The following is a 16,271-nucleotide window of genomic DNA, read 5'->3' as shown; positions in this document are numbered from 1 at the left end:
ACAAGAGGGATGTGGCACTACTGGAGCAAGTCCAGCGAAGGGCTACAAAGATGATTAGGGGACTGGAGCATCTCTCATATGAGGAAAGACCGAGAGAGCTGGGCCTGTTTAGCCTGGAGAAGAGAAGGCTGAGAGGAGATCTTATTAACGTGTACAAGTATCTGAAGTGAGGGTGTCAAGAGGATGGGGCCAGACTCTTTTCAGTGGTGCTGAGCGACAGGACGCGAGGCAACAGGCACAAACTGAAACACAGACAGTTCCATCTGAACATGAGAAAAAACTTTTTCACTGTGAGGGTGACAGAGCACTGGAACAGGTTGCCCAGAGAGGTTGTGGAATCTCCTTCTCTGGAGATTTTCAAAACCCACCTGGACGCGATCCTGTGCAATGTGTTCTAGGTGACCCTGCTTGAGCAGGGGTGTTGGACTAGATGATCTCCAGAGGTCCCTTCCAACCTCAACCATTCTGTGATTCTGTGAAGCTACCTGTAAGTAAACACTATGTTGGGAGGAGGCAATGCTGCTGTGGAAAAGTTTACTTATTTTAATATATACAGTCAAACGTAGGATTTGCTATAACCAGAGACAGGCAGACAGAGGCTAGATGAGGGTGCTCCTAATTTAAATGAAGAAGCTGTCAGGGTTCCCACCAGGCTGCTTCATCAGGCTCTTTGTGGCCATGACAGAGGCACCCTGAATGGTCTTTCAAGCCCAGAGGTTAGAGGTTTAACAATAGAGGATGTAGTCTGTTACATTGCTATTATTAAGCCACAAAAAAGCTTGTTGGGAATATCCCCAGCAAGACTGCTGAGAGTACTTGGCAGGCTACCTGAGGCACCTGAGGAAGTGTACGGTTACTTATTGTGCTGCCTCAGAGGACTGTTGCTGCACCTGAGAAACTCCAGCTTTGTAGTCTTCTGTTGTATGGGGAGCAGGTGGAAACCCTGAATCTTCTTACCTGAAGAGATGGGTGGACGAACTGGCAAGAGGCAAGTCAGCTAATGTGCTGTCCTGAGTCCCATCTTAGTCTTGCCAGAGCTGCTGGTGTTCCCACATACCTTTGTGATACCACTGAAGCAGTGCTCTGACCTGTTCCACTGCAATGTTTTTAAGCATCCCTCCAGTCTAATGGAGGAATCTGTGGAACACAGATTCYTACATACAGCACTTGGGAAGTCTTGGCATTAAGGCTATGTGAAATGGCTGGCAGTCCTGTAGTTACAGGCTCTTGTCACACATAAATTTGCAGAGGAAATCACAAAAGTTCTGATATAAAGGTGTCCATAAAACTCTGGAGCAACAGTAGGTGTTTGCAGATTGGGGTCTTACAGAATCTGACTCCTCTGGGAGGTTTTGCTGTGCTAGAGGAGGTAGGTAACTTTGAAAATTTGAGATCTATCTTCAGCTGGACTCCGATTCCTTAGTTCTTTTTTGATTTCCCCACCTTTTTCTGGTGAATGACCAAGCTTACCTCCTTAGCTCCTCTCCACACCCACGGAGTGCTTCATCTAGGTCCCTTATGGATGGCTGCCTCCTTCATAGTTATCTTAGAAGTGCTTTTGTTCCTTGTAGCTGTGTTCATTCCTATCTGTTGCCTCCATAGTGCCTGCAGACATTAACCATGTCTATGCCACTTGGTTTAAAAAAAACCTAACAACTACTAAGGGTTTGTCCCTTACACTGTTGACAATAGAGCTGTAGTTCTAAATAGACTCATCTAGAAGCACGTAGCATTGGAATTCTGGTATTCTTATCAGTGAGTTTTGCAACACTGGAAGAATTGGAAGACACTTTTGTGCAGGAATTTCAGTTTTTCCTTACTTTTAAGAAAAGGTTACAAGTTTTCACACCTCTATTGCAAAGAAAATCATTACAGCTGTGGGATGCATGCATCAGAGGTCTGGAAACCAGAAGGCAAGGAAAAAGGACATCTGTTAATTTAAGTGTCATGATTTGAAGATAATCCCACAATTCTGAGACAGGCTTATTTGTACCATTCAGTATTTGGTCTTGTCAGGAACAGGCAGTACTGCAACCTCTGTTATGCCCTTAGAAATTCGGACCTGAGGTAGCTAAAAGCAAGTGCTTCCGGTTTACAGAAACTGTAATTTGGCTTTTGTCAAAACTGACCTGAATCAAAAACTTGACAAAATTTCCAGGAAACCAGAGGCTCCCCAGGCCCTACAGTTTCTGGGGGAGTCTGACCTTCCTGTCAGTTGCAGCAGCTGTAGTGGGCTTTAAGCTTTAGGCTTCTCCAAAAGTCATTCAAATAGGGCTGTTTCAAACAAGGCATTTTGGGCTCGCCAAAGTAGCATTAAAGAAAGCTATCTATGTATCTATCTGTCTATTTATGTATCTGTCTATTGACTAAATGTTTCACTGGGAAATTTCCAGCCACTCCTATCCCTTGAGAAGAATTCTATTGAGTAAGAGGCTGCAGGGAGGAGAGGAAATACAAGCTTTCAGAGGATGCATCAATGGACTGTTTTTGACTTCTTCCTTCCATAAAAGATGCTCACAGACACGGCCAGCCTCTCCCTCTGGCTGAGAATAGCTGGTCTCTTGGGTCCTTTGAGTGTTTGCAAGTACATTTTCCAAGCTGCCAAGTAATTTGAGATTTGAAGCATGTCAGAAATGATGTACCCTTTTCTTCCATCTGGGTTACCCACCTCTGCTTAAGATTTCAGGCTCTTTCAAAGTACCTGGAGTTTGATTACAGTAGTTATACTGATGTTTACAGGGAAGAAATACTCATGAATTTCTGCTTATTTACTTGCCTTACAAAAGAATAAGGATCACAAATCTAAATCTCTCACCTAGATTTTTTGGGGATGGAAGAGTATTATCTCTAAGTGTAATGTTTGGTGCTTGTTTTCATAACTGAATAAAATGGGAACAATGAACTGGAACTTGCCTGTCTGAGGGTCAAAAGCTCCTATGGCAGTTTTTCCCTTGCTTTCCTGGGATCTAGGTCAGTTGAAAGTAGATCAGAGCCGGAACTACTGCTTTGCTGTATTATCTAACTGGGAATTGGAGTTGTTCCTGGATTTTGTTTTATCTTAAGCATAACTTGTAGCAGTTAAGTGGTTGTTACTATCCATCTGCCAATATTCTTTGCTGTTCTAATTGCATTCTCTCCAGCTGTGGTAGGACTGTGCAGTGCACATTGTGTGTGACATCCGAAGATGTGTTTTGTATGGGAGAAAGTACATGATATTAAATGGAACTAAATGTTTTTGTTACTTCCAGATGTGGCTGTCTGTTATACAAACTGTGGGTCATATCCAGGTGTGGACTGGTGCTGAGTGTTCAGCTCTGAAATTGGTCCTTGAAAGTAACATCTGCATCTACTGATTCTGGGCTGACCTGCCCAGATTGCTGTCCAGTGAGCTCCAATGTCACCTTCATTTGACAAGGTGCGTGTCTGTAGCCTCAGTGAGGCATCCCAGGAGCTAGATTTTGATGGGATCTAGGACTGTCCCATCTAAGCCTTTTTCCTTTGACCAAGTCCTTTGCATCAGGAGATGGTGTGTCACAGCACTGCAGTGATTTTTCATGCTGTATTTGTTACTGTAAATCACAAACAGCTTGCTGTAAGGCAAGTTTGCATGGGTAGAAAAGAGCAAAGCTGTTCTTAGCCACCTGAGGATCTGACCCAATATGCTGCAACCTGGAGCATGCTTGTTTACTACTAGAGTCAGCTGCAGAGAGATCATGTGGGCTGGATCCCTGGGTCAGTTCCAGCATGGAGGCAATGACACAAAGAAGTCCTAATCTGGCTGTTGCTCACTTGGAGCTTCTTGCAGAATCTGATCAGGACCTTATATCCTTAGATCCTTAGGGATGACAAATTTGAAGGGGTAGTATGTGTATGCACCTGACTATGCAGATATGATCATGAGCTTATCTCTGCATGTGTGGTTCCATTAACCTCTTCTGGGTCTTAGGAGAAAAAACAGCAGAAAAATCAGCTGGCTATGCTCATCCTTGCAATCCAACATCTGGCTGCCAGAGACTGTGTAATCTCTGCTCATGTGGTTTCTATGCTTTGATTCCCCACTCTTGACCCAGTGCTGGAGAGGAACTGACCTCTTGTGACAGAACGCAAGCTGACAGCATGCTAGGCCATTTCAGAGGGGAAGGGCAGAAGGTATCCACCATTAGCATTTGTTTACATGTAAGTGTAGCCAGACTAATCAAAATGGCAGTAAATGCATGTGGTTCTTGTAATGCTTCATCACTAAAGCCTAAACCTCTAGAAGCTATTGCTTGGCCTGGAACTGCTCTTGCAGTTACCCAGATGTACTGTAGAGGTGGAACGCTGGTCTTTCACCATGAACATCATCAAAACTGAAGGCCAGGGTTGTGTTACAGAGCAGGACAAAGGAAAGCTGTCTGCCCTTCACTTCAGGCATTTCTAGCTGGACTCTGCTTATGAATGATTTTCATTTTTTAGTCACTGAACTACAATTCAGGAAAAAAAAGTTTTAATTTCCTCCCCCCTTACTGAAATGAGACCTTCTGCCTTCCCCCCTTGATTTATTTTCTGGATGACTGAAAAAGGGTGGGATAAAAGCACCATTCATACTAGAAGGGAGTAGACTGGTGCTGCAGCTTTTCCTCTGCTCACTGGGTAGGCAGTTAGGATGCCCCTCCAAAATGAAGGAGACTAGCATTGAACTCTTCCTCTGCTTAAATGGACCTGAACTTACCCCTTTCACCAAAGTGCCCTACCTGCCATACCAAAAGCATCTGGGAGGTGGGGAATTCTCGGTTCCTGCAGCTGTGAACTTACTGAATGTTCATTAGCTGAGGCAGACAGACAGACATGACCACCTCCAGCCCAGTGCCTGAGCTACTTGCCTAAAGGGGAAACTCTTGATTTCTGAGTTCCTTTCAATAAATACTGCAGACAGGTATCCTGACTGCTTGAGGGGAACCATCTGCCCTTGCCATGGTCTCATTCTGTTAATTTAACCCCACGTCCTCTTTCTGGCTCCAACCATTTGGTGAATTGGGCTAATTAGCAAATTATTTTGAATCAGTCAACACCCCATATTCAATAAATAAGTTACTTGCTTTCCCCAGACCAACACCTGCCCAAGCTACCCATTGCCTCCATTGACCTAATCTGTCAAATTCTCCACTTTCAGTCAAGGATTATCCAAAATCCTTCAGCCTTGCTAACAATATTTTTTAAGAAAAATATGGTAAATATAAGACAGGCCCTACCAAAGCTCTAGACCCAACAGTTTCCTATTGCTACAATAACCTTCACTCTCAACTTAGAAATAACTAACAGTAAACTGAGTGGCAGCAGAGTACCTGTGCACCCTCTGTTGTCCTCCAGAGGTAGTTCTTCCTTCTCACCAAAGAAAATGCTTGCTCCCAGGAGGGCCAGTAGCCTGAATCATGGCTTCCCTGCTCCACTGCCCAGACGGTCGTGCTCACACAGGAATATGAAACTAGAGGGCAGTGCTATGCAGTGTCAAGACCTGGTATATCATGTTGGTCATAAACCCTTCTAGTGATCTGTCCTTTGCAGAACTACAGAATAATTTAAGTTGGGAGGGACCAGAGGTCCGGCCAGTGTTCAAAGCAGGCCCACCTAGATCAGGTTGCCCAGAATCAAGGATGGAGATTCCCCCACCTCACTGCATACCTGTGCCAGGGTTTGACTACCTTCATGGTGAAATTTTATTCCTTATATTTAATAGGAATTTCCGCTGTTGCAACTTGTGTCTGAGTCTTGTTGTAGCACAGTGCATCTCTGAGGAGAGCCTGGCTCCATCTTCTCTCTACCCTTCCAATAGGTTGATGAACCCAACTCTCCCAGCCTCCCCTTCCTCACTGCTGAGTGACTGCCTCTCTTTCAACAAAGCTTTGCAGAAACAGCATGCCAGAGCACAGCACCGCTATTCCAGGGCAGCTTTCAAGGTTAGAAAGTTGAATTTTGTGTTGTGCTGGAATGAAAGTAGAAATTGTAACATGTTTTCTTGGAATGAAAATTGAGTCAAAACAGCTATTTACAAATCTGGGCCTCTTGATTTGGAAGGTGGCAACTGGTTTGGGGGTTTATTGTCTGATGTATAGACAGTCCAAATTCAAACATTCACCTTTCCTGATTCACAGCAATTTCACATCCCAGATCACCATGAACAAGGCAACAAATACATTTAGCACCAATTTATGTTAAATCAGTCACCTATGTATTGCCAGGAGTGACATGGAGTAAGAAGTTGACTATGTTTCAATGATCTGTCTATAAGGCAAGTCTCAGTATTTCTTGCTGCTGGTCTTGTCCTTCGTCCCCAGCAGAACAAGGCTTCTACAGGAGTCACAGTGAAAAGCCTAACACGTCTTGCCTTAGGTGTTTGCTTAGGTGCTTGCTTGGTATGGCAGTAAGGACATGACTGCAAGGAGGAAAGTGAAGCCTTCCTAATTGCTGCTCTGTTGATAGCATTGGGCAGAATTTAGGCAGCCATCTAGGAGAATACCCACAAACAAACGGAAGTATAAATGTCATGGAGAACTGAACTTTTTGATGCTATCAATGAGTTCCTTCTTCAGTATTCGCAACACTGTGAGTATTGATGATGAATAGTGATGTGATGAATTGATGTAAATAGTGATGAAAGACCAGGGTTCAGAATATCAGATAAAAATTTCATTCTTCACAAGTCCTTCAGGCAATTTCAATTTTAATTTCCTTAAGAGACAGAATATTGATATACCTCAGAAGGGACTAAAGCAATGGAGACCAGAAAAACTCTGCTGTTCCTACTGCTTTTTGAAAACATCATATGTATTCRGAGAAGACTTGAATATCTTGAGAAATGTTTTGTATTTTTTTTCACTTTYAGGTCAATCAAAGCTAGTGAATGAAACAGGTAACAATGCAGACAGTAGAGCAGAGAGTTTTATATGTGAGAGTTTTATATATGTTTTATATGTGTAGTAGCTGGATGAATCAGGTCTGCCTGGGTGATAGATCTGACTGAAGCACTCCCACTGGTTTCACTGAGAACTGAAAGAGACCTTCGAGGCCCCATCCAAAATGGCAGTGGTCTGTGAATGTCTTATCAGTAGCACTGGGTTAGAACAGCTATGAGCAAATAGGCTGTGTGCTCTTCTTTAACAGATTAATGTTAGCTTGACATAAAATTTTGCCCAAGCAATTACTGCTGGGGCTGTGGTGGTGTCTAGAAGGTCATAGCCTGAACCCCTGGCATAAGATGAAATGGAAATTTATATTAAAAGAACATTCTTTATAAGTAGGTCCTGGAGACCATTTGATTTGCATAGGTCGGACTATTCTGTCTGCTTGCTCTCCCTAAGGCACAACCATAAATATCACTGTAGTAATGAGACCTCATTGAAAAATCTGAGGCAGTTCTTGCTCTGAGGGCTGTTGATTTAAAGGAAGTTTGAATAGCAGTATGTGTTCTCTCATTAAGAGGTCTGGTGTATCCCTTATTCTTCTGAGGTTGCCTAATTAATATATTGGCCAAGTATGAGGTATTTTTTGCACATACGGACAATAATTCACATCCAGTGTCTACAAAGGGGYATATGAATGTATTCCCAAAAGGTGAATGTGCTGTTGAGTGATGCTGGTAAAATACTGCTATATTGGCATACAAGTTAATACTCTTATTCTGAATATACCTGTAATTACAGTTGTAGAGAAACTAACCACCTCTTTGTTTGGATGAAATCAACCATATTATGCAGGATTATGCCTGGATTATGCAGGAGTTCATATGAAATGGGTGGTCCCAGTGGCTCTCTGTGTTTTAAAATCCGTGAATTTTGTATATTTTCTTTTCCTTTTTCAATTCCCACATTTTGCTTTAAACTTTTTACCTTTCTTCTTGGATAGGGATCCTGCAGAAGTTGAGGACTTGGATCAAATCCTTGTCTCCCTCTTATCAGTTTGTGTAATCCTGTCTTCCACATAAATTAATAGAATGCATGTGGCTATTCTGAGCCTCTGCATTGAAGCATATGGAAAAACTAGTTTTTCTTTCCCAAATAATATAAGACATCCTGAAAAAGCTGAGATGATCTCTGATCTGTAAACAGCAATGACTAATCCACAAAACGAACTGAACTGATGTAATGTAATTTCTTTTTTTCCGTAGAATAAGAAGCTTGGAAGAGAAGGTCAGCCTTGTTTTCAGACAGACACTTGACATGCTCCCATGAAACTCTCATGGAAAACCTAAGGAGCTGTAGTACTAATGTGAGCAGGAGAATCAGGTTGCCAAGAAGACAAGCTGTAGTAGTGGGTTTTTCTGTAGAGTAAAAACTGAATTAAGGTGTTCATAAGCCGGTTCATCCTCTCATGCTTTGCTTTATTTAACTGAGCTGCCTGATAGCATATCCTGTATGGTCTGGTTGCATGGACATGAACACCAACCAAAGATGAGATTTTTCTTTTAGCTAAACCTGCCATGAACCTGCTCCAGTTTTCCAACATGCCTTTATGCATGTGATCCTCAGCCTGGTACTTAAGGCCCTGATTGTACTGACTTCACAATTCCTGTGCGCAGAGAGTAAAAACATCCTCTGCTGTCACTTAATACTCCCCTGCTTACTTACCACAACATCCCATTAGCTCTTTGCAGAATCTCAAGCTGGTTTTTTTTAGAGGAATGAAATAAAGTTAAGAGAAATCGAGGCAGGATATATTACTACATACAAAGCATATACTAATAGATATGTAACATACTAGATGGAGCACAAAAAGAGTTTTTTGTGATTGTAGCATAACTTCAGCAAAGGATGAAGTGAAAGGCCCCAAGGTGGAGTTTTTAAAACAAGGAACGTATACTGTCTAGGGAACAMCCCCCCACCCCTTCCCCCACCCCAAAGGAAAAAAAAAAAGGAAAAACCTTCTTTTCTAATATGAAGAGTAATTCAGGTACTGGTTTCCCTTTGGAGCCTCCAAAGGGAAGTATATCCCATCAAAACGCTGTCCTCTTTCCACCACAGAGCATTGGAGTTGTTTACTTCCATCAACCTGCTGTTCAAGAAACCTGGATGCAGCTCTTCTCATGCATTTTAAACTAGGCCTTTTCTGTAGGCTCTTAGGCCAATTACAGATGCTACTGTTCCAGCTGACATTTGTATAGGATTCCATCAATGGGAAGTGTGCTGGTTATTATAAAAATGCAGGGATCTAGTCTGAGTATTTTCCTGCAAAACTAAGAAAATGTTATTAGCAACAGGTGACTTTTTCTTGTTATTTCTTGGGAACAATCCTGCACTGTTAAGTGTGGCCATACAACTTTGCAGCCTTTCAAGCTGCTTTCTCCCCCAGCTTCTATCATGGTGGTATTTGGTTGTTCCTTGTATCATGGCCTGTATTCAGATACCCTACAGCAGCTGCTTCACTTCAGAGTGAGGACTATTTGTCTCCACTGACTATGAAGAGAGCCAAGGTCAGGCAGCCCAGGCGAACATGTTGCCCAAGTTATTTGCCCTGGTTGGTTGCAGAGCAGGTACCTTGGGTACTTAGATCCTCCTGAGGTGCCCACACTTCCATAGCCCCAGGCTGCCATTACCGCTTGAGAGTCTTGACCCTTGCAGGATAGCAGGCGCATCCTTCCTAGCGAAGGCAGTGCCATTAAAATTCCTTATCTATGGGGGCATGTTTTCTAGCACTGTGGTTGTTTTTCTACTGTAAGAGAATCAAATTCCAGCCCTGCTTGTACCAAGTGACTCTTAGATACGTAGGATAGTTGTATGTGTATACAGGTATATGCATACTCTTAGATAAAGAGCAATGGGGTTCCTGATTCCAGCAAAGCCATGGTGTAGATATTGTGCTGGAGAGGAGTATGGTCAGAAATAAACCATGTATCAAGTGTTCTGCTAAATCAGAACTCAAAGCCCCAATCCAGCCAAACATTTCAGCAAGTGTTTGACTATAAGCAAAGGAACACTTACGAGCTTAAAGATTAAAAATAGTGAGTCACCTAACTGGAAACACTAAATAAGGGCAGCATCTGGCCGGCTATAGCCCATAAGAACTATATAGTGTTCTCAGTGTAAAATTGCCTTTCTGACCAACGTTTTGTCATGGACTGCACTGATTCTTTTTGATAGCCAGAACTGTTTGGAAGGAAAACTCAAAAAACAGAAATGATATTAAGGGGAAGACTAGCACATGTAAGCCTAAATCTGTAGCCTGTGTAAATCTCTCGACTCTGCAATCACGTGTTTTTCAATAACAAGCCTTATGTGAAAAGCTGAAATTTAATTTTGGATTTGTCAGTGGACTTTCTCACTACTAAAAAAAGAAGAAAAGAAAATCACCCTCCCTTATGAATTGCCAAGTGAACACACAATAGCTGCGTTTATTTTATTAGCCTTCTGACCTTTCCCTTCTCTGGTGAGCTTTCTTTTTCCTATTTGCTCTATTAGAACGTCTACTGAGATGGCAACAAAACAATGACTGTTATTGTTGGCTAATTTGTCTTTGCTGTTTTAGCAGGGGACACAGATGCACAGACCATGAACAAATGCTTCCTTTGCCCCTCTGTGCCTCTGTGGCACGTGTGTGAACCACACTACATCTGCGACACCAGGTATCAGGAGGAAGCCCTCAACATGAACACCATTGTACTGAGGATGGTGCATCTGTTTTTGCAAAGCACTTCAGGACATGCTTTGAGCCTGGGAGTAATTTCTTTGCCCTCAATGGGGGAGTGTTGTTTTGTTTGGTACCCTTTATGTATTTTTGCGCAGATACTGTTTGTTTTTTTTTTCCTGCTTTCTTGCCCCACAGCACCCTTTTCTTTGGAGATGATTTATGCTAGAACATGTGGGGATGGCTTGATACTTCCTGTTCCCATTGTTTCTGGGGGAGGTTGGTTTGCAACAAAATACTGCGGTTGCTGGAGAGATGGATGTAGTTATTGTGACAGCACTTGCCCAAAGTCCTGTGTGCATTTTATGTCCTTAATTTACTGATTGGTGTAATTGACATCTCAGCATCAGTGGAGCTGGGTGTTTCAAACACGTATACCAAGCAGTAAGGGTTGGCTGTCATTCTGCCACAGAGCAGGACTGTGGAATTTTTGGACTTATATGGAAGTCTGAGAAAACTTCAGAAATAATTCTGGAATTTGCCCAGCAGACTGCATTGTAACAGAGGAGCTGGCTGAGGAATTTATAGCTGTGGGGAGAAAATAATCATCTTTTTCTAAAGAAATTTTGGTCCAGGCAGGGGAAAAAACAACTCAGAAGACTAGTGGAGAATTTGTTGAGTAATTTTTCCTTGGTGTGTAACTTATCCGAGACCTATATGCATAAAACAGTAATAAAACGAACACAGCTGAAATTACCAGCAGCATTTAAGCATTACAGTTTGGAACTGGGGTCTCACTAGTTTTCCAGAATGCCAACATCATAGTGCTGTGTTATTCTAATATTAGTCACTTCTAGCAGATAAGATTGTATATAAACCTCAATCCTTCTGCAGTTTCAGAAGAATTAAATATACCCATTTAGGAACAATTAAATTGCTAGTTCTGGAACATAAGTGGCAGGATGATAAATGTGACCTGTTTGCTGTTAACTCCAGGAAAGTCCAGTGAATTTTTCTTTAGTTTAGCCTAAGGGAAAAAGCATGTTACATCTTTATATGCTGGCATTTGGAGTCTCCTCTTTTTAGAACAATGACACACCATTTTAGAATTTAAGGGGGAATGTTGAATCATTTGCTCTTATACATTTATTCCATTCGTTATAATTACTTAGTTCTATTAATTCATTTATTTATATTATTTTACTTAGGAACCTTAGTTACTTGCCATGACCCATTGTACTAGGCACCATTAAAACATGCACCAACAAAAAAAGACCTTTCCCTTTTTCTGTGATTGTTTAGATGCTAGGAAAAAAGATTACAGTAGCTGTATTTACTGTTGCACATAAAGTGTCTTTCAAGTACTGAGTCTGCCTGTAAGGAGGCTGCTGGAAGCATCTGTGACACCCCCCAAAAATATGCTGTACTCACTTTTAGAAAGAGATGGAGAAATTACTGACCTGCTCAGGGGAGTGGTACATCTAAAAGTGAACAAATGATTAACAACTGTGCTATTAGAGGAGACATGATAAAACAGGGGCACTTCAGACAGTGAGGAGAATAGAGAGGAATGAAGGCAGGACCCATCCAGTAATGGGATAGGCCTTTTCAGCACAGCTGTGGGATCATGTAATGCCTTAGATAAGGTTATGCTGAGGCTTTTGCTGAGAGTCATATCAAGATRATCTGGTAGCAAAGATTCCCATCTCAAGGACTCAGGAGTTGGGACTGTTATTGCAGGTAAAATAATAACAGTTGCAACATCACAAGAGTTTGCTTACCATCTCAGTAGTCATATTCACCTCTCTGTGTGAATTAAGATTGATCCCACCTCACCAGCCATTTGCATACCCTGTGATTTTTCAGAAAGTTGTTTGCAACATGCAGAACAACAGAGACCATGTGTTGCTCCTTTGGGTCCCATGGCACAAAGAGTTAAGCCAGGACTCAGGTGGCCAATGACTTTTCATTGGTTGTGGTTAAAGGTGCTTCAAGACCACTCTTAAAAGCTATTGCCCAGAAGGCTACAACAGTTAAAAATAGTTAAAACCATCTTTGGCGGGTTTTGCTTTCCTTTTCATTCATCTATTTCAGACACTCAGCACAGTATACCGAGGAGACTGTTTCCAAGCCTTGCATTTTTTTCACATCTGTACAGTGCCAGCCATGCTGGAGTCCTAGTTCATTATCAGGGTTCCTGTGGAGCACACCAGTACAAAAATACAGCTGTGAATAAATGATTGTCTTCTAGGTTAGCATCCTAGTACTTGTTTCCCGTTTCCTGTGCACAGATGTTCTTGCAAAATCTCAGTTAAAAGACAGACAGGATTAGGAATACAATTGTTCATATGCTTGCAAAGCCTAGGTTAGACCCAGGCAATACCTCTAGTTGCCTGATTTGATCCATAGAGTATGTCAAAAATGTGTGTGTGATTATACAGTGAAATGATATATGCTTCATAAACTCTGAAGCCTTGGTTAGCACAGCTAAAAATATTTCTAAATGAGAACTGCAAACCATTCTGTGTTTTTAAAATGCCAGTTCATCTCTTAATTTTTCTGAGCAGGATCAGTCAGGACAATAATACAGTCAAAGAAATTCCAACTCAATGGATTTATGGCTTCATACTGAATAACAGTGAAACAAATAATGCAAATTACCCTAGTGATCCCTTTCAATTTTATAGTTAGGCTACCCCTATATTTTTCAAATAACTGAGGTTGTAAAGTTTTCTATTTCTTAACTAGGKTTTTTTTTTTTTGGTGTCAGTTAATGTTATTCTTTATTAAATCAATGTGGTGATTTCCTGCCAGTTTTATTTCATGTTTTACAGACAAGTCATCTCTATAGGGTACTGTTATAAAATATTTTATAGCATTTCATGTCTATTTGCAAACCACAAACAGTCTCTCTGGTGAAACAAAATGTGTTCAATTATATTCATTTTTACTAATTTCGCTCTTCTCCAAAATGTCCCTTCAGATGTGGAAAGCACAGCTGCAAAGATGTGGAAAGCACAGGCAGCCAAGAGCAGCCTGAAGAGAAAACAACAGTCTTGGCGGGAGCGGCAGGCCAGGGCCCCTGCTCCTCCTGGAAACCCTGCCCGAGGAGAGGGGCCTGGCCCGCTCAGCGAGCACCCCCTCTCTGCTTGGCCCGCTCCGATGGCAGGCAGGGTCCCTGCGCAGCACTCTGCATCACCGCTGCTCTGCTCTGCCACGGGCTCCACGCTCGTGTCTGAGAAAGGCCRGCATCACCTGCGGCCCCATTGCCTGGCAAAGGAGGTGGCCCTTGCACAGCCACGGGCCCTTGCGCCGCCCCAGCCCTGCCAGTCTAACTTTGCTGCAGGAACTGGGGGTGGTAGCCCCCAAAGCCCTTGGAGCAGCTGGATGACGTCCTGAGAGCTGCCACGTGCACAGTGGGCGCACCCCCTGTGTGGGACAGGAAAACAGCACCCGTCGGAAAGCAGAGTTAACAGCCTCAGAAGGACTCTGTGCCACGGCCAAAACCATTGTAACTTCACCATTCGTACTGAGGAGCTGCTCCCATACATTTCGCTTTGTATGTTGAAGTGGAGAGAAACACTGAGGGCCCCAAGTGGCACCTCCCAAACTCCCAGGCAGTGCTGGAGCCCCGATGGGCAGCCAGTGTGGCTCTGCGAGCAAATCTCCTGTGCCCCGGGGCAGCGACACGGCTTGCCCAGTGGTTGAGCTCAACCTCCTTCAGCTTCGGTTGCTGGCTGCCCCAAAACTGCGTGCCCTGGGAAGGGCAAGGCAGTCCCACCAGCGGGTGACAAGGGCATGGATGGAGAGGCACAGTCGATGGGTAAAACCACTGGCCCTTGTTGGTGCTTTTGCCTTGGGATCACAAAACGCTTCCACAGCAGCCTGTCTGCAATTGCTGTGCTATTGCTCTGGAGCCGCAAATACCGAGGAGTGAGTTACACAAAGCAGTGCCAATAAAAACCGTGCTGCTACTCCACTTTCTCTTTTTTAATCATGTGGACTGGCACAACCTGGCTCTTCAGGGTCAGCCCAGAAGGTTTTTAATGCTTTCCTTTCTCAAGCACAAGGGCAGAATGAATGAGATTGACCCAGGAAAGCTGATTGCATTGACCTTGGGGTATATATTACTTGTAGCATTAGGAAGCTGGTTAACATCAAACAGGGATTGTGGAAGGTGTTGTCTTCAGTTTAGAGCTTTGTTTGGGATACCATGAGCCTTTACCAACTTCTGCTGCACTCTCCTTTAATAGAAGCCAGCTGCTCTAAATACTGTCTTACTTRAAGGTTCAAAATTCCCAGTATGGTTCTTTGTAATATATTATCCATACGATTTTGATTTAAACCCTGAGTATGGCCTTGTGGCCAAAAGATTTTCTCATCTCTGCAAGCATGTGGATATAAAATAACCCCTGCAAGGTAAAAGCTCTGAATTGTGTGCAAGGTTGAATCATTATGTTGGAACCAGGGACAGACAAATGGAAAGAACAATTTCAAGCACATTTTGTCACTGCAAGGTACAAAGTATGTGTTGGGTATAATTCCTATTTATACTTGTATTCCAAAACAGTCCAAACTCCAAGCTTAAGTTTGCTCTTCTTACTGCAGTGGAACAAAGTGCTCATCCCACACTGGGCCTGGATGCCTTTAAGGCTTCCTGTTACTCCAGGCAGCCTTTCCAGGAAAGAGATGGCTCTTTACCTCCTCTAAGGCTTGAATGTGAACTCACTGGTGCTGTGTCAACACTGCTGGGTTTTGCTCCCCAAAGACAGGAGAGGGGCTTGCTGTCACTCTGACAGCCCACAGGGCCTAGCAGTACATCACCTCCATCTCTCCTCTCAAAAAGTAATTCACTTCTAGAGCAGCAGCAATTTCATGGTGCTGAGCAAAGCGTCCCCAAGGTCCAGCAGCGAAGGCCTACTTGACATGCAAAATGCCATGCATTAATTAACATTGTATATCATTTCTTAGCTGGTGTAGCTAGATAGGCCAATGTAGGTGTAGGCTAATAGGAGTCGAGTAGCTTATTTTGATTTGTTTTAATCTGTTGAAGAAAAAAGTGGTTTAAACAAAGCCAAAGCAAGTGGTTTAAACAAAGCATAGTTTTATGGTACTTGATTGTCTGCTCATGAACTCTCATTGGCTCAGTCAAAATTATTAAAACAGACTTGATAGCTACCCTCCTGCAAACTACTCTGTAGATAAGACCTGATATGCTCTTYCAGGGAAGGAAAATCTTAGAGGAGGCATGGGAACAATTTACCAATAAGCGAAAAACAGAAGCGGGAGGGAAAACTGCCTTCTTAGATAGGACAAAACATGAACTAAAATTACAAGATGGGGAGATCTGGGCTAGACACGAGTAGAAGTTCTCTGAAGGAGGATGGCAGGGAGGATGGCTTGCTGGGAGCCATGCAGGGGAGGCCCACAAGCAACTGGAGGGTCCCCAGGCACGCATGGTCAATGGGGAGATGAGCACAGCAGTTCAGGCCCAGAATCAGGGAGCAAAATGAGGGGGGATCCCTCCATACATTGTGCGACAGCAGCTGAGGAGACTGACAGCATTTATTTGACATCTGCTGCTGATGTTAGCCTCTGCGATGTACTAAATCATGTTTGTTCCTTGGATCCTGGCTCTGTTTAATAGCCAGTGGCTGCTGATGGTGAATGAGGGA

The 16,271-nt window shown here is 43.1% G+C and overlaps 1 long non-coding RNA gene across 1 annotated transcript in view; it reads left to right on the top strand.

Moving 5' to 3' along the window:
* Positions 1 to 14,575, top strand: part of LOC112966405 — an 18,149-nt gene extending 3,574 nt beyond the window's left edge. Inside the window, exons 3-5 of the long non-coding RNA XR_003253594.1 lie at positions 3,249 to 3,415; positions 5,813 to 5,936; positions 8,144 to 14,575. This is a non-coding gene — a long non-coding RNA (uncharacterized LOC112966405). The remainder of the gene's footprint in view (positions 1 to 3,248; positions 3,416 to 5,812; positions 5,937 to 8,143) is intronic.
* Positions 14,576 to 16,271: the final 1,696 nt, after the last annotated feature.

Source organism: Apteryx rowi, unplaced genomic scaffold, assembly GCF_003343035.1.
Source record: "Apteryx rowi isolate R43461 unplaced genomic scaffold, aptRow1 scaffold_241, whole genome shotgun sequence".
In the NCBI taxonomy this organism is placed as follows: domain Eukaryota; kingdom Metazoa; phylum Chordata; class Aves; order Apterygiformes; family Apterygidae; genus Apteryx; species Apteryx rowi.
Note: the sequence above shows the minus strand (reverse complement) of the source record. Positions and strands in the feature narration are given on the sequence as shown.